Source organism: Podarcis vaucheri (assembly GCF_965113315.1).
Source record: "Podarcis vaucheri genome assembly, chromosome: 2".
NCBI classification, from domain to species: Eukaryota; Metazoa; Chordata; class Lepidosauria; order Squamata; family Lacertidae; genus Podarcis; species Podarcis vaucheri.
The window spans coordinates 107,435,486-107,454,901 of record NC_138760.1 but is presented as its reverse complement, the minus strand read 5'-3'; the positions used below and the strand labels follow the sequence as shown (position 1 = coordinate 107,454,901).

Sequence of the window (19,416 nt, the reverse complement as noted above, 5' to 3'; positions counted from 1 at the left end):
AAAACATCCAAGATGGAGAAAAAGCATGAGGCAAGAAACACAGTCTGCCAACCCAGCCCTGTCACCTCAGGGTGGAAAAGGTTAATGCAAATGTCACCAACTGTCTTAGGCATTAAAAAAGCAACAGGAGTGACATTGTGCTAATTAATGAAGTTGGTAAGAAAAACTGTAAGACAACAACTCTGCAATATCACAAAGCTTCCTCTGGGAAGGCAACAGAATAGCATGAAGCAAAAGCTCGAAGAACACACATATCCGCACGCGCCACGGATACACAAATGCGCTTTTATTTATTTTTGCAAGTGAGCAAAATAAACCCGATGAACATAATTTAGCACTGAAACTTCACACAGAGGTTGCGGAGCCATCTGGATACTTACCTGTCTGCCACTGCTAATTTTCTAGAGAAAGAGGTGCCGTAACTCTTCATGAACCCTTGTTCTCCCCAAATTTGCAATGGCGCCCACCTGAGAGGTGCCAAAACTGAGTTCCGGCAAGTTCCAGCTGAAAAAAAAATCCCTTCCTGTCTCCCATTACTGAAATAGCAGAGTGGTTGCAGACAATAGGAGTCTAGTAAATGAGGCATCTGGGAGCACAAGAAGAAGAAGAAGAGGAGGAGGAGGAGGAGTTTGGATTTGATATCCTGCCTTTCACTCCCCTTCAGGAGTCTCAAAGCGGCTAACATTCTCCTTTCCCTTCTTCTCCCACAACAAACACTCTGTGAGGTGAGTGGGGCTGAGAGACTAGTGTGACTAGCCCAAGGTCACCCAGCAGCTGCATGTGGAGGAGCGGGGAAGCGAACCCGGTTCCCCAGATTACGAGACTACCGCTCTTAACCACTACACCACACTGGCTCTGCTCAGGCAGCACTCAGGATTAGAACTAACATGGATACAGCAAGGTTGCCTCTTCCAGGGTTCTGACTTGTGTGGGGATCTTCCACAGAGGCAAAAGGTTCCTCATTGGCAGAAGTTCACCTTATTGGGTGTGGGGCGAGGAAAAAACAGCACTGGTAAGGTAAAGGACCCCTGGACAGTTAAGACCAGTCAAAGGCAACTATGGGGTGCGGAATTCACCTCGCTTCAGGCGGAGGGAGCTGGTGTTTGTTCACAGACAACTTTCCAGGTCATGTGGCCAGCATGTCATGGAACACCGTGACAGAAACAAGAGTGCACAGAAAAGCCATTTACCTTCCAGCCACAGCGGTAACTATTTATCTACTCGCACTGGTGTGCTTTTGAACTGCTAAGTTGGTAGAAGGTGGGACAGAGAAACGGGAGCTCACCACCATCGTGCAGATTTGAACCACGGACCTTCTGACCAGCAAGCCCAAGAGGCTCAGTGGTTTAGAGCACAGCGCCAACAGCACAATCTCGGGGTCAGGGCTTAATGTTGAGCCCCGTACCCCACTCTATCTGTGTATACGGTTGGATGCGGGATGCCAAAGAAGGATGCCAAAAACATCAGAATGGCCAGTTCTACTGCTTCATTAAAGAATGTGGGTGTACAAATAAGAAAATTATTAATTATTCTTTACAACAAAGCAGCCTGCCAGTTCTCCTAGCCTTTGCGGGCACGGGACGGACACCACAGCAAGGAGATGGCTTGTTTGTGCCCAAGCAAACGTGCACAAATTCTTCATACACAAAGCAGTATATGTCACTTTGTCTAGGACTTCCCATCACTTCACCTGCCCAGATGAGGGCATAGGTGGCAAATACCCAGAGATAGATCTCATTTCTGAGCTCAGAGCCTAGCACTGATAAGGATAACATCAAGTAAGCCAGTTAGCTTATGTCAAAGCAAGTGAACATAAACATATATGAGCTTATTGCTTCAACCACCCCCAATTAATTGTGAGTTTATCTTGACCACCAATATGGGGTTTGCAAAGCTGCTTGAACAGTTCAGCTTTGGTTCAACACAATTGTACCTTCTAATACTGCCTTTGAAACTCACCCAGAAACTCCAGCAGGTGCAGAATGCCGCGGCGAGGCTCCTTACGGGGTCCTTGCCACGAAATCACATTTATCCAGTGCTTTACCAGCTGCACTGGCTCCCGGCAGAGTATGGGGTCAGGTTTAAGGTGCTGGTTTTGACCTTTAAAGCCCTATGCAGCCTAGGACCCTCGTACCTACAGGACCGCCTCTCCTGGTATGCCCCGCAGAGGAACTTAAGGTCCATAAATAACAACACTTTGGAGGTCCCAAGCCACAAGGAATTTAGATTGGTTTCAACTAGGGCCAGGGCCTTTTCAGCACTGGCCACGACATGGTGGAACGCTCTGTCACAAGAGACTAGGGCCCTGTGAGATTTGACATCTTTCTGCAGGGCCTGCAAGATGGAGTTGTTCCGCATGGCCTTCGGCTTAGACTCACTCTGACCCCTTATATGGGATCTGGGATATAAATTTTCCCTTGGCTTTTTTGCTGGCCCATGTAGGACCAGCATTGATAGCTGGCTCAGGTGAATATCTGATGTTTCGTCCCTTTATGGTCTTGATTTATGGGCTACTACTAAAATGAGGCTGCATTTTAAGCTGTATTTTAAGCCGTATTTTAATTAACTGTTTGTTTGTTTGTTTGTTGTTTCTATTACATTTTATTGTAATTCATATTTGATGTTAGCTGCCCTGAGCCCAGCCCTGGCCAGGGAGGGTGGGGTATAAATAAAAATTTATGATGATGATGCCAAAAAATTGTTAAATACAATTTGGGATCTTTGGGCAGTTGAATCAGGCCAATAGACAGTCTGACCCCCTCCTTTGGTGATCCTCATAGAACTCTGGCCCAGTGATTGCCATTTGATTTTGAATTGATTTTAGAAAATTGATTTTAGAATGCTGTGTTACTTTTATTGTTGCTAGCCGCTCTGAGCCAGGCTCTGGCTGGGGAGGGTGGGGTATAAATAAAATTTTATTATTATTCATCCAGAATCCTGATCTCATAGTGGCCAACCAGATATCAAAGGGAAGCCCTCAAGAAGCAGCTGAGCACCTGCTGGAGTTTCCAAACACTCTTCAAGGACAGCCCCGCAAAGAGTACACTGCAGTGGTCCAATTTGGATGTGACCAGGACATGACTAACATTTTGTACTATTCAGTCCACTTTATCCTGAGCCACTTGTGGTACCCTGTAAATCCTTTAGCACTTTTGTCAGAGGAGGAGTGTTCAGGATGCTGGACTTAGAACATTCTCTGCCTTATTGGTTCATTCCAGTTTAACAATTCATAGCAGGATTCTACTCTCTAGCTCTGGAGAGATCACAGGGAACTTTTCATTATGGCTGTGATTGATTTTCAATAATCTTCACAGCTCATTTAATTTTGTTTCTCGAACTTCCAAGCTGCGCTAACATTTTTATTTTTTTAAAACAAATGGTTCATTTGGTCTCGGGAAGGTAGGCAGTTCTCTCCTCTCCCCATCTCTCACGTAATGAAACTCACCTACAGCTTAATAAATCTTGAGAAATAGCCTTAATATTGCCATTCTGTGTAAAGAGACACCATAAAGAACATCGTGGCCCAGCTCTCTCCTGTTTCCTCATGTCCTCCAGTTTCTTGAAGGAAAACAGGGGCACTCCGTTGCATGACTTGGTGGAAGGAGGGGCCCTGTTTTGCAGCCCAGAGGCAAGGCTCAATGGATAATGGTGGGTCTTGAGCAGGGAACCTGTGGCCCTCCAGGTGCTGTTGGACTTCAGCACCCATCAGCCTCAGCCAGCAAAGCCGGTGGATAGGCATGATAGGAGTTGTAGTCCTGCAACATCTGGCAAACCATAGGTTTCCCATTCCTGGACTAGTGGCTTAAACTTTTCAGAAATGCTGAAGTTGTTGGGAGAAAAACTATCTGTACTTTCTCATCATGAGAGAGCCAGTGTGGTGTAGTGGTTAAGAGCGGTGGACTCATAATCTGGTGAACCGGGTTCGCTTCCCCGCTCCTCCACACGCAGCTGCTGGGTGACCTTGGGCCAGTCACACTTCTCTGAAGTCTCTCAGCCTCACTCACCTCACAGAGTGTTTGTTGTGGGGGAGGAAGGGAAAGGAGAATGTTAGCCGCTTTGAGACTCCTTCGGGTAGTGATAAAGCGGGATATCAAATCCAAACTCTTCTTCATCAAACCCAAACTTTTTTACAATTTAAACAGGGGGGGCTGGGATGCCCCTGCTTCAAGTGTTGTTACTTTCTGCTTGAGATTTCACTGTTTATTAGGATGCAACCCTATGCAGCATTTACTTGAGAAACAGTCCACTCTGTTGGACCTTGGAGAAAACAGGCTTGCCGTTCTGCTTGCAGAGGTCTGTGGAGCATAATGCACTTTTAGACATAAATGTTTCTACTTGTGGCGCGAATACCTCCGGTGTGGCACACAGCTTGTACTCAGTCCCTCTCCTTGTGGCGCACAAAAGTAATTGTGGGTTAACCTCTAAGGACTGACAAGTGTGAATGTACATAATGTTTCTGAGCTGTAAGATTGTGTTTTTAAAAACTTCAGACTATTAACTCTGTCCGGCATTTTAAAACATGAGAAGAAGAAAGTTTCAAAAGTTTTGGCCTTATCAAAAACAGAAAATATTTGAGTTACAGATAGGTAGCCGTGTTGGTCTGCCATAGTCAAAATAAAAAAATTCCTTCCAGTAGCACCTTAAAGACCAACTAAGTTAGTTCTTGGTATGAGCTTTCGTGTGCATGCACACTTCTTTAGATACAGTGTATCTGAAGAAGTGTGCATGCACACGAAAGCTCATACCAAGAAAATATTTGAAAAACTATGTGGGATGTGATACTTTCTCCTTAAGCAGGGATCTGTGGTCCTCCAGATGTTGGCTCCAATTCCCACCATCCCCAGCCAAGCCTAGTTTAGGAGTTGGGGATGACGGAAGTTGTAGGCCAACAACATCTGGAAGGCCACAGGTTCTCCACTCCCGACCTAAAGTGAACATTTACAAGCCCACTAAGTTTGAAATCACCATTTAAATGGTTCTGACCAATTACATTCTGTACTGATGGTTGCCTTTTCTGCAATCCTCGAAGTTGAGATATATGCAGTAAAGGGAAACGGAAAGCATACATCGTGCATTCAAGTTGCCGGCATTCAACGGAAAGATGGCTGGATGTGACTGTGTGCAGGCACATAAAGCAAAACACAGATGGTGAAACTAATTTTAGGGCTACCAGAAAAGGCAGTATTGCTCTAGGCGGTTTGTTTCCTTGACAATATCTCACTGTGTGCTTCTTAACCCATAGAATAGCACTGTTTCCTAGATTTGCAGACACTCAGAATGCGGCATTTGCTACTTATGATACACAGCCTTCAGCAGGCCTGCATAACAGCCGTCTCAATTAACTTTAGGTTGGTGATCTATGCGTGAATGATTGAAAACATCCAGATTGGTTTCCCACCCCCAGGAGTGACAAAACTATTGGGCTCAGTTGCTGAATGCTGTGCATTACTTCTTTAACCTTCTGTCACTTCTCTACAGTGGCACCCCATTTCCTAGGTCCTGTGCAAGTAAATGAGGCCCAAAGTGAAAGAAATGACATATACATATACGTATACGTATACGTATACATATACACACACATACATACATACATACATACGTAGAGGTATGTAAAACCTCCTATTTATTCTCATAAGATTCGTGCCTTCCCAAGCATTGGCATTGGACGTGTGATATATTTATGCAAAGGAAAATACAGTCGTACCTTGGAAGTTGAATGGAATTCGTTCCGGAAGTCTGTTCGACTTCCAAAACTTTTGGAAACCAAAGCATTGCTTCTGATTGGCTGCAGGAAGCTCCTGCAGCCAATCGGAAGCCCCGTTGGACGTTTGGCTTCGAAAAATAGTTTGCAAACCGGAAAAGTCACTTCTGGGTTTACGACGTTCAGCAGCCAAAACATTTGGGAAATAAGCTGTTTGAAAACCAAGGTAAGACTGCACGTGATTTGCGGAAAGGCTTGACATTTATACTAGAAGGAATTCAACATCACACAAAGGTGTTTGTTTCATCACGGCAGACACGGTATGGCTTGCCGGATGGAACAATCCCCCCTCTCTAAATAGTAGTTCTGAGAACCAGGAGTTGCTGGTACCATCTACCTGGACCAGGAGAGGAGCCTGGCCTCTTTGGACCTCTTATATCTTGTGATACCCAGGCCAGGTGTTTAGCAACACACTTCAAGATCAGAGAGGTTTTTTTCTGGGGCCACTGCAGGCCTGTCCTAGGAATAATAGGAACAATTGTGCTGGGAATAGGTCCTTTTCCTGCACACTGTTGACTCATTCCTTTCAACAAAGAGCCTTCACTTGCAGCTCCCACAGCCAAGAAGTGAAAACTTTTGATTAAATAATGTTTTTGGAGGTTTTCAGTGTCGCTCATTTTCAAGGTGTTAAACCAGTCAGAGAACTTTTTTTACAGTGAAAAGTGGTATATGCAATCCATAATATGAATGAACTAGGTGGCTTTGAGCAAATAAAGATTTTTCCCCCCCAACCTCAGTCTTTGTTTTTTTTTGGGGGGAAAAAGAAATAGTGACCCACCTCACAAATGCAACAAATTAATAGGAGGAATAGTATCAAATTTAAACCATTCTTGAGGGGCGGAAATGCATGATAAAGCTATTTTTCGCCATCTCACCCCTTGCTTTTTCCTGTAAGACCAACTGCAGTCATTAACAGTCAACAGGTTTACCACACCTATCAGACAATCACCCATTCCCACCACCCTTCTGAGTAATACCCCTCCCCACCCTCTCACTATATATAAGGGTCTGGTGACTTCTGTTTCAGTGTATCTGAAGAAGTGTGCATGCACACGAAAGCTTATACAGTGGTGCCTCGCAAGACGAAATTAATCCGTTCCGCGAGTCTCTTCGTCTTGCGGTTTTTTCGTCTTGCGAAGCACGGCTATTAGCGGCTTAGTGGCTATTAGCGGCTTAGCGGCTATTAGCGGCTTAGCGGCTTTAAGAAAAAGGAAACAAACTCACAAGAACTCGCAAGACGTTTCGTCTTGCAAAGCAAGCCCATAGGGAAATTCGTCTTGCGGAAAGACTCAAAAAACGGAAAACTATTTCGTCTTGCGCATTTTTCGTCTTGCGAGGCGTTCGTCTTGCAAGGTACCACTGTACCAGAACAAACTTAGTTGGTCTATAAGGTGCTACTGGAAGGATTTTTTTTTATTTCATTCTTGAAGGAGTTAGGGGAACCAGCAGAGGGCAGTATAGGCATGGAATATTCTACCAGTTGTAGAATTCAGCTGAAGACAGACAATAGGATTTGAAGGTACAGGAGTTTGACAGAGGCGTTGTTATCAGTAGATGCACTCATACAGTTGTCCCACTACTGTCTCTGGCAAACAGATTTGTGAATCACTTGGAGTGGGGAGAGAGGGATATGTATTGCCTGGAGAATGTATGAGTTCCTTAGGAAGTGATTTCTACAAAGTACAGAGATATAGCAGTTAAACTGTAGTAAAGTCTCTGTAGATGCCTATGGTGTTTGTATGTGTGCAGCAATAGTTGTTTTCAAGGTTTGTTTCCTAAAGAAATATTTCATACTTAATATCAAACAAAGAAAGGAAGGTGGGTGAAATTATACATAGTTTGTGGTAAGGTAAAGGTAAAGGGACCCCTGATCATTAGGTCCAATCGTGACCGATTCTGGGGTTGCGGCACTCATCTCGCTTTACTGGCCGAGGGAGCCATGTGGCCAGCATGACAAAGCCGCTTCTGGCGAACCGGAGCAGTGCACAGAAACGGCGTTTACCTTCCCGCCGGAGCAGTACCTATTTATCTACTTGCACTTTGACTTGCACTTGCTTTCGAACTGCTAGGTTGGCAAGAGATAGTTTGTGGTATCCCCCCCTTTATCATTAGTAATTTAATTTGTTTATGAGCCAGATTATACAAGTGAAGAGCCCACCCTGTGGAACGCTCTCCCATCAGATGTCAAAGAGATAAATAATTACCTGACATTCAGAAGACATCTTAAGGCAGCCCTGTTCAGGGAAGTTTTTAATATTTAACCCTGTACTGTTTTTAACACTTGATTGGGAGCCGCCCAGAGTGGCTGGGGAAACTCAGCCAGATGGGCGGGGTATAAATAAATTATTATTATTATTATTATTATTATTATTATTATTATTATTATTATTTATTTAAAAGGTAGATTTTTTCTTTATTGTTAGTAATTTCATTTGTTTATGAGCCAGGATTATACAAGTGAGGAGCCTAGGGACTTCCCAGTATCAAATGGACCCTCCATCTGTTCACTTGTCAGAACTTTGAATGAATCTCACATCTCAGCCTGAAATTAATCAAAGTAGACTTTGAGAGCCTACAGATTCTGTCAGTAATCTTTGTCACTATCACTTCACATTGTCTCAGTTCCCCAAAATGTAAAAAAAAGAAAAAAGGAAAGTAATATTAATGACTTTGCAAGCTTATTATTAGCATGAATGAGCTAAGGATTGTAATGCAGAAGCTTGATTCAAGGCAAGGACAGAATATTTCATATCCACCTGCTGGCTGCATTTTGCAGCCAGATGTTTACACCGGGGAAACACAGTCACATTGCTCAGATTGGACAGATAAGTCTTAATGTGATTAATTGGGGGGGGGGAGGAATCTGCATAGAATTGCATCTTCATGGTGAAACAACTTGAGAAATTCATTAAACATGTCTTCCTGGATAACCTTAGCGGCAGGAGCTAGATGGATTCCATTACAGATAGAATTGTATCTATCTTGGCCAGTGTCATCTTTGCAAAAGAACTGGGATGCATGTGAGAAGCTGTTCGTCCTGAAGGGCTGGGTTGATACTGATTTCTTCAAGTCTGAGCTCTTGGAAACAGCCATGGAATAACAGAATCGTAGCAAGTTTGGCCTGATCTGATGACTTAAGATCAGAAACACTTTATGTACACGTTTTGCATGTTGACAATCAGCTCCCTGCAGTAATGCAGTTGGAGAATAATTCATTTCCATAGTGGGATTTGATCCATTTGTGCTTCCAATTTTTGTGTTGTTTTTAAATCCATGTAACAGTGTTTTTTTTTTGTAATCCATGTTTTGAGCCTTGTCTAAAGAAACTGAAATCCCGGAGCACTTTGGGCACCCTTAATTTCATTATCCTCTTTTGAGAAAGCCAGTTATGCAATGATCGAAAAGTCCTGCCTGGTCATTACGTAAGACATTATTCCTTCTCTTTTGCTCGCTTGGATTAGCATGCTGCACTGAGACACTTACTGAATGTTCAGACCCTTGAGCAAACCAGAGCATGGACTACAGGCCCATATAGTCAAAGGATACAATGCATTTGGAAGGAGCTACTAATTTGCCTTGATATATTTTATATATTTCATACACTCAGGCTGCTGTTGCAGGTTTTGCTTACGGGCTTCCCGAAGGTTTCTGCTTGGCCACTATGAGAACAGTAAGCTGAACTGGATCAAAGTCTAAAAGTCTGTTAAAACCATCTTATTTATAAATATTATAGGAGTTGAAACAAGTGACTAATCATGCCAGAAACACTTCCCTCTCACTATGCCTATAATCTATTACTTGCCCATACAGTGGTACCCTCGGGTTAAGAACTTAATTAATTCTGGAGGTCCGTTCTTAATCTGAAACTGTTCTTAACCTGAGGTACCACTTTAGCTAATGGGGCCTGCTGTGCTGCTGTCGCTTTCTGTTCTTATCCTGAAGCAAAGTTCTTAACCTGAGGTACTATTTCTGGGTTAGCAGAGTCTGTAACCTGAAGCGTCTGTAACCTGAGGTACCACTGTACTAAGATAAAAGGAAAAGGACCCCTGGACGGATAAGTCCAGTCAAAGGCAACTATGGAGTTGCAGCGCTCATCTTGGTTTCAGGCCGAGGGAGCCGGTGTTTGTCTGCAGACAGCTTTCTGGGTCATGTGGCCAGCAGGACTTCTGGCAAACGGGACACTGTGACGAGTGCCAGAGTGCCGCAGAGGCACCTATTTATCTACTTGCATTGCTGTGCTTTTGAACTGCTAGGTTGGCAGGAGCTGGGACAGAGCAACGGGAGCTCACCCCATCACGCAGATTCGAACTGCCGACCTTTCAATCAGCAGCCTAAGAGGCTCAGTGGTTTAGACCACAGCGCCACCTGTGTCCTCCATACTAGTAAAAGCTTCATGCAGGTGGCTTTATTACAACCATGATGGTCACCTGCACTAAGACTGTACATCTAGCTTCCATAGCACTGCCATGTTTTTACCATGGTACAGTACTATGAACACCACGGATCATCTCCCCTTAGAGCTGTTCCACCTTTTAATTCAAGGCAACACCATAAACGCTGCACAAGTTTTGGCTCTTTGGTTGGAAGAATGAATGAGAAATGCATGCAGCTTCATAGTGGTTCAAGATTGCATGGGCAGATCTTTTCCTACTGCTATCACCTAGCAGGAGGAGAACTGAATAAACTGGAGAGGCGAAAAGTCTGTCCAAACAAAAAAGTATTCACCTTCTAGCAGAGGTCCCCTAGACTGTTCACTACATACGTACATTAAGTGCAATGTCACACAGGACACTTAGTTGTAAAGTCTAGATGAGCTGCAAGCATTGACTGAAAGGTAAGAAGTGCCAAGAATCTGGTGCAAGACATGGCCAGACTTTAAAGCATTCATCAGCCTAGTTTGCTTTATCTCCCAGTATGCTAGTAGCACGGGAACATGTCTTCATAGTGATAATGTCAAGGGATTCTAAGTAAAGATACACATGACTGAGATCAAGCCTGGAAATGTGAACGCTATCTCTGCTAAGCTAATCAGAAAAAATATCAGTCTGCAAAGGAAATTGTAAATTTACGGAAAAAGAGTTCCATCAAGTCTCCAGGATGTGGTAAGGAAATGAAGGCTGAGGCTTTCAAATTCCCAACGCAAAGCAGTGTCTACAAGACACTGAAATATTTTTTTCTTTTTTCCTCATAGGAAGCATTTTGTGGCACTTAAGTTATTGTTAAGGTAAACTGTAAACTATAGTTAAGGTAAAGTACCCAGCTTCTCTCCTTCGCCCCCACCAACCCGATTGCCAAGGCAACCCAATAATCGTACAACACGGACCAAGGTGCCATACCGCCCCAATCTAAAGAGCTGCCAGAATGCACCAAAAAGGTGCCGGAACTCAGTTCCAGTGAGTTCCAGCTGAAAAAAAGCCCTGATTCTTATGGTGATATCTTGTGGGGAACGGATATCAAAGAGACACTGTCTCTTAACTGGTTCCTCCTGCCCCCATTTAAAAATAAACTAGGAGCAAACTATTTGATAGTTAAGTACAGTTGTACCTCTGCTTATGTATCCCTCTGGTTACATAAACTTTGGGAAATGTAAGCGGCAAGGTAAAGGTAAATGGACCCCTGAACATTAGCTGGGTTATACTTTCAATTTCTTTTTTTAAAAGCCCCTCAGGAATCAAAAGCAACAGAGACAAGCAAAACGCATGCAACAATACTATCTCACTGAGGATAGGGCACAAAGCAAACATTTCTAATAAAAAAGAGTAAGATTTACTCACAAGGGCAAAAAATAAAATAAAAATGAGCAGTTCAGTTACGGCAGATGGATCTGTTAAACCTCTCAGTAAGGTAAAGGTAAAGGGACCCCTGACCATTAGGTCCAGTCATGACCGACTCTGGGGTTGCGGCGCTCATCCCGCTTTATTGGCCAAGGGAGCCAGCGTACAGCTTCCGGGTCATGTGGCCAGCATGTGGCAAACCAGAGCAGCGCACGGAAATGCCGTTTACCTTCCGGCCGGAGTGGTACCTTGAGGGAGCCAGCCGTCACAAATGGCGCAGTTTAGCATAAAATAAAGACACTGAGAGCCAGCAATATTTTCAGGATAGTATGAGCAGCTCCTTTCGAACTTCTCTCTCCCGTAACTTTTATTATCCTTTGTTCTCTCCTCTCGCATGGCCCTTTGCCAATGTCTCACATTACCTACATCCGGTCATGGCTTAAACCCACCCACAACCATATAAGGTTATACTGCCCAGAGGGGGAACATAACTCCATATAAGGCTATGCACTTAATACACTGCAAGGCACGGACATGCAGGTCACTGAGGTCAGCGAGGCACCAGGTGGCGCTACAAGCCTTTTTCATGGCTTCCTGGCTCCCACAGTACCTATTTATCTACTTCACTTTGACGTGCTTTCGAAGTTTGGCAGGAGCAATGGGAGCTCACCCCATCGTGGGGATTCGAACCACTGACCTTCTGATCGGCAAGTCCTAGGCTCGGTGGTTTAACCCACAGCGCCACCCACGTCCCATAAGCAGCAAACCCGGATGCATATTTCCGGGTTTTTGCCACGCACATGTGCAGAAGCGGTCTCTCCTGTTGCGAAAACCTCAGGATCCGGCCAGATCTCCGGAATGGATCCCATCCACAACAGGAGGTACCACTGTAGTTCTTGTTGGTTACGTGATAGGAAGGTAGAGCCACCGACATTCTGAGAACCACCAATTCAAGAATTGTAGAACTGGAAACTGGAAAATTGGTACAGAGGGATGCTATTATGTGATGATGAAGGAGGAGATCTGAAGTGGCCAGGTGGCAGGAGCTGGGTTATACTTTCAATTTATTTTTTAAAAAGCCCCTCAGGAATCAAAAGCAACAGAGACAAGCAAAACGCATGCATTAATACTATCTCACTGAGGATAGGGCACAAAGCAAACATTTCTAATAAAAAAGAGTAAGATTTACCCGCAAGGGCAAAAAATAAAATAAGAATGAGCAGTTCATCAAAGCAGCTTGTGGAATTTACTACTTGCTCTGGGATAAGAAGGTGAAACATACTCTGTTTTGTCTCTCAGCCCAGTAACCGTATGGTTATTGTTTCACTAAGAATTTTCAGGATCAAACACAAAATCCATATTTTAACAGCAGCTTGCCATGTGCCTCCAAGGAAGCTCACAAGCAGAGAGTGATGGCAAATAGCTCTTATTTCCTGTTCAACGCAATACCTAATCATGAGATGTATACTGCTACTGGATATGGAAAAGCCTTTCTTTGTTGTTACAACTAATCTGGAGCAAGCAATTTCATAAGTTCTGTGTAACAGCATCCTAGTTATGAAACGCCCTCCTTTCTAAATTGTGCTTGCCAGTGATTCTTTTTTTTCTGGCACCAGATCAATGTGCATCTATTTTACGTGGGCATTTACAGGTCGTTGGCTGTGAATTTATCTTGAAGGATGAAGCTGCTCTGCACTTTTAAAGATTGCAGTTATTTATTGTGTTCTTATCCCCATGTATATTTATGGTGGGTTGAAACCTGACATATTTAATAGCTTTAAGTTCAGTATTTCATATTGTTTGCACCTTGTCCTGGGATTGTTTTTCATGAAGGGCAGGTTAGAAATATTAAATAAACAATAATAAGGTTTTGTTTCTTTTTTAAAAAAAATGTGTTGGCTGGAGGAATATCTCCTTTTGTTTGTTTCAGATCTAATGTCAATTGCTTTTGCTGGAGGTCTCCAAGTTCTGCTGGAGAAAGAAAGAAAGGCAGAGAAAATAATTTCTCCCTCTCCACTCTCTCCACTCCACAAGCAATTTCCTATAAACCTCTTGCACGTCATCTTTCAAATCTGCTTCTTCCATATACTGCATAGTTGTTTTATGGAGATGTCATTAGAAGTTGATTGCCAGGGGGATTTTGGTGCTATGACCAATCTTATAAATGGTTTAGTATGTACTATAATCACTACATCTTAAAAAAAACCATCCTGAAATATTTATTTCAAACATTTGTAACTTGGGTTTGTGCTCCCAAGCAAAGTGACATATATAGGATCTCAAGGACTGCCCACTTTCTCATAAACTAAAAGGATCGCTTAAAAAACTGTGAAGGACTAAATGACCTTCCACACGAATGTGGCTGAATACTGACATCATTTCTAAGTGCTTCCTGAGATTAAATTGGTGGTGCTCAGGAAAAGGCCTTCTTGGTGGTTTAAGTCTATGGTTATGTGAATCAACCCAGTGGCATAGCAAGGTCAGGTGGTACCCGGTGCGGAAAATTTCTTCTAAACCCCCCCCCCCATTGAAATCTAGTTGAACTCCCAAGAGACTGCGATCTACTCACAGTATAAAAAGACTGGATGTGGCAATTGTCATTGCCAGCAGTTGTTGAACTTTTTAAAGGGGAGGGTTGGCCAAAGTAGTTGAGCCTTTTTTTTTGCAGTTACAGGGTTTGGGTCCTGAGTTTAGGGAGCTTCTGCTTCTACCCTTCCCTCTACTCAGCCTTGTTTGCTCCTTCTGCCTCCTCCAGCAGCCAGGGAGCGCGGGGCTGTCAAAACAGCAGAGTGGTGCAGCTCCCTCCCTTCCCCCCACGGCTCGCGGTAGGCGGGAGTCATGGGTGGGCGGCGCGCAGAATGCCACCCCTCCTTGGTGATGACACCCGGGGTGGATTGCACCCACTTTGCTCTGCCCCTGAATCAACCTTCAGATAATATAAAGGCAATGTATTGTTTATCTGTCCAAGTTTGCCAGATCTTCTCCACTCACCTAGAAGAAAGTGATTCAGTTTAGGTCCCTCTCAAGAGCTTCAATAATAATCAAGCACTGGTTCCAAAATGGAAGAAGAAGAAGAAGAGGAGGAAGAAGAAGAAGAAGAAGAGTTTGGATTTGATATCCCGCTTTATCACTACCCGAAGGAGTCTCAAAGCGGCTAACATTCTCCTTTCCATTCCTCCCCCGCAACAAACACTCTGTGAGGTGAGTGGGGCTGAGTGACGTCAAAGAAGCATGACTAGGCCCAAGGTCACCCAGCAGCTGCATGTGGAGGAGCATGGAAGCGAACCCGGTTCCCCAGATTACGAGTCTACCGCTCTTAACCACTACACCACACTAGCTCACAAACATTGGTCCATGGGGGAGAGCTGTGAGTGGCTCGCCAGGCATTAGGTGCAAGTATTAGACGCAGTACGGTACAAGGATGCTTTTACTGCATTGTCAGCGCTTAGGTTCCACAGACAGGCTGCAAATTCCATAGGTGATAAAATTCAGTTGGTGACTTCCCTTGCTGGGAACAATTCTCAACAGTAGTTGGCTCCTCCACCTCATTTTTCTTTCAAATAGGTAACTGGAGTTTATTGTAGCTCCATGGTAAAGCATCTAGTCCCCCTGCAGAAGATGTCTGGCATCTCCAGGGAAGGCTGGGAATATCCCTTGTCTGGAAGCCTGGAGAGCAGCTGCCAGTTAGTGCAGACATTATTGAACTAGATGGACCAATAGTCTTCTATAAGGGAGCTTCCTAGGTTCCTATTTATGACATAACTGAAAACAGTTTCAAACAGTCACACTTTCTCACAGCTTAATTAGCTGGCTCAGAAATTTTTTTTAGTTCTTAAAGCTGGAATATCTGACAAACCAGCACTGGACAAACGATATTTTCGCACTGGGAAATACCAGGAATAATATTTCCCCCTTGCCTAACACAGAACTAAAATGTGTTTATGTTCTGAATACAGTTTGTCATGACTTTGCATCTTGGCTCTACACAACTTTTGCCAAGCAAAAGGCTGACAAATTGACTTGTTTGCTTCCTCATAGATTTTGCTCTCCAATGGACCTCCTTCTGGCTGTTGCTGAATGTCACTTTGTGATCAAGCTCTACAGGACTTAAACCTTTCATGCGAGAGACAAATTGAAATGGCAGAGTTTTGAAAAATTAAAAAATAAAGTGTGAGACTGGCTTCATTATTATCAAATAATGGAGGCATACAATTTGGACAAAAAAATTGGATTCCAGGTGGAAAAATCAAAATTGGAAACAGAACTGTTGGATCCCAAAACTAAGATTTTGTCAAGGATGTATAACTTGCTGTTGAAATGGAATACTCAGGATGAAACTGTGAAATCTGCTATGATTAAATGGGCACAAGATGTTGGACATAACATTATGATGGCTGACCGGGAACAGTTATGGACCACAGGTATGAAGTTCACGGCATGTAATGCCTTAAGAGAGAATATTATGAAAATGATATACAGGTGGTACATGGCCCCAGTCAAGCTTGCAAAAATTTATCACTTGCCCGACAATAAATGTTGGAAATGTAAAGAAACTGAAGGTACATTCTTTCACCTTTGGTGGACGTGCCCAAGGATTAAGGCTTTCTGGGAGATGATTTATAACGAAATGAAAAAGGTATTTAAATATACCTTCCTGAAGAAAACAGAGGCCTTTCTCCTGGGCATAGTCGGCCAACTGGTGTTAAAGAAGGATAGAACTTTTTTTTATGTACGCCACAACAGCAGCAAGAATACTTATTGCAAAGTACTGGAAGACACTAGATTTACCCACTCTGGAAGAATGGCAGATGAAGGTGATGGACTACATGGAATTGGCGGAAATGACTGGCAGAATCCGAGACCAGGGAGAAGAGTCGGTGGAAGAAGATTGGAAAAAGTTTAAAGAATATTTACAGAAATATTGTAAAATTAATGAATGTTAGAATGATGTTGGATAGAAATTAAGTGGTTTTTAGCTGTAATACTATAAGAGAATATGAAAAATGGATTACTAATAGGTAAAAATTTAATGTTACAATATTTTAAGATTAAAGATTAGGATAAATAAAGAGGGGAAGGATTTGCTGAACTAACAAACTGAATTGGAATACAAAAAAGGGAGGCGTGAGGAGGTCCAGGAAACAAGCTAATGAAAAATAAGTAATGGAAAGATGGAGTTGTTTTTAACTGTTTTTTTATTTTGTATTTTTCTTTTTTCTTTTTTCGTTTTGTAATATCTTGAAAATTTTAATAAATATCTTTAAAAAAATAAAAAAATAAACCTTTCATGTGAGTGCACCAAGCGGCCAGAAAAACCTAACAATAATCCCGTTTCTTAGTAGTATTCAAAATATGAAACCTCTACGGTTCTACCAGTTAACCAAATTAACCAAATTTGGCAGGGATAAAGGATGTTGTGGCAACTAAATAGTAATTTTCTAGCAATTACTGGTATTAAACTAATCAGGAGAAAGGAACAGGCTTAAGATTTTGCTGTCATTTGAGAGTCACAAGGCTTGTGTTGTACTCTGCATCCTTTTTTCCTGTTGGCACCTGGACACCTTGAGATGCAGCTTCAATGAAGAAAATGAAAACAAGAATGAAGGAAGGTGTAAGAAGTGTAAAAGGAGAAGGAAAAAAAATACCCTCGCACATAACCTTGCACTGTGTATTTTGATAGCATCTGCTTTCTACAATGCCTACCTCTGCTTACTATTAAAAGCTGCTTATTTGCTGAAGCATTCCCAGACCATATGCTATCAACAAATGTTGGTAACCAAATGCAAACACTAATTTTCATTAGTGTTGTCTTTATGAGAACAGCATTAGTCACAAAGGGAATAAACCAAATGAGGGTAAAGACACGTAGCAAACCTTTGACAACAATGCGGCGGTTATAAACTCATACTTAATAAAGCTGAGAAATGTCCACTTCATTACATAAATGACAATTTTGCAATTGGATTTAGGGCAAGCTAGATTTTAGGATGATGTCATTAGTTGCCATAGTGATGTTCAGCATAAGGACATAATTCAGGGCCGCTAAAATATCTGCATTCATGCTAAGTGCACAGCTTCTGTTCATAAGAAATTGTGCTTAGCATTCATTTAAAAAAAAAAAGAGCTTCAGAGAATATCTAGATAGCAAAGTCCTTCCAGAGACAAGAAGCAGAATGTGATTGGCTGGCTTGCTACAAAGCAAAAGTCTTCCAGACAATGGAATTTACTTTCATTTCTCCCCCTTTTTGCCAAACCTTTGGATTTCTTTTTAGACTGCAGAGAATCGGTGTATGAAAAGATTTAAAAGTGCATAGATTATCTAGTCGGGGAATTCTCAGTCTTTATCTTTGTCAGCTTCTGTCAGTTCTGTGTTCGTGTGTGTGTGTGTGGGGGGGGGGAGAGAGAGAGAGAGAGAGAGAGAGGAGCACATCTATGAACAAAATCTTCTTGTACAACTTCATACACCACCAATGGACCTTTTTAAGCATAATAAATCTGTGATTGTTATTCACTTGTTTCATTCAAAAGCTCTAGATACCTTCCACTTTGTAGCACTTCTTTTGATGGAATATCTAATATGCCCAATGTTCAACCTGCGATGAGAAAAGTATGACCAGCCATACAGCTTCCAGGGCTCTTGAGAACTGCTGTTTGGCATGAGGTTGTTGAGTGTCAAAGACCTTTTCCGGGTCCATGTGTATCTTCATTAGTGGCTTGTGATGAAAGCCCATAAATCTGGTGCCATTTTGACACCTTGTTTGATTTTATTTTGTTTCTTATACGTAGCCCTCTAAATAAGAGGTGCCTCTGGTTTATTTTGTAAGTCTGGTTCCAACTGAATTAGTGTAGGGAATCAACTCAGATAGAGATTCTAAGCATATTCAGCTGAAGATGAAAAATTAATAGTATATATAGCTGTGGGATATTGATAGCAATAACTTTTTTTAAAAAGAGGGATATTCAATCAGAGGTGAATATTGCTATTAAACAGATTTCCCAGTATTACTTTTGGTGAATTTGCAAATTAGCTACACCAGGTGTTATGCTCTACCAACTGCACTGGCTCCCGGTGGACTACAGGGTCAGGTTTAAGGTGCTGGTTTTGACCTTTAAAGCCCTATGTGGCCTAGGACCCTCGTACCTACGGGACTGCCTCTCCTGGTATACCCTGCAGAGGACCTTAAGGTCCACAAATGACAACATTTTGGAGGTCCCAAGTCACAAGGTGGTTAGATTGGTCTCAACTAGGGCCAGGGCCTTTTCAGTACTGGCCCTGACTTGGTGGAACACTCTGTCACAAGAGACTAGGGCCCTGCGGATCTTTCCGCAGGGCCTGCAAGACAGAACTGTTCTGCCTGGCCTTTGGTTTGGACTCAGTCTGACCCTTATATTTCCCTCCCCTTAAGGTTTTGATCTATGGGCTACTATTAAAATGAGGCTGCATTTTAAATTGTGTTTTAACCCGTATTTTAATAAATCCCCCCCCCGTTATGTTTTTATTGTAATTTTCCTGGTGTTAGCCACCCTGAGCCCGGCTCTGGCTGGGAAGTGTGGGGTATAAATAAATAAATAAATAAATAAATAAATAAATAATAAGAATAATTTTAAAAGTGCACCAATAATTTCTATACGTAATTTCAGAATTGGCTTGTGCAGCTTAGTCTTGCCAAGGCCTCTTCTATTCATTCATTCCACTGCCCACCTTTCTGGTGAAATGTGTATCACCATCTACATGAGAACATAAGAAAAACCTGTCCAAAAAATCTAGTCCAGCATTCTGCTCTTACAATGGCCGACCAGATACCTTGGAAAGCCAGAAAACTGATTCCAAGTACAAGAGGACTCTACCTTCCTGCAGTTCCTGATATTAATATTTCCTCC

At 42.7% G+C, this 19,416-nt stretch overlaps 1 protein-coding gene across 9 annotated transcripts in view; it reads right to left on the bottom strand.

Moving 5' to 3' along the window:
* Positions 1-19,416, bottom strand: part of CADPS (calcium dependent secretion activator) — a 352,734-nt gene that overhangs the window by 180,677 nt on the left and 152,641 nt on the right. The gene's annotated exons all lie outside the window — the stretch shown is intronic.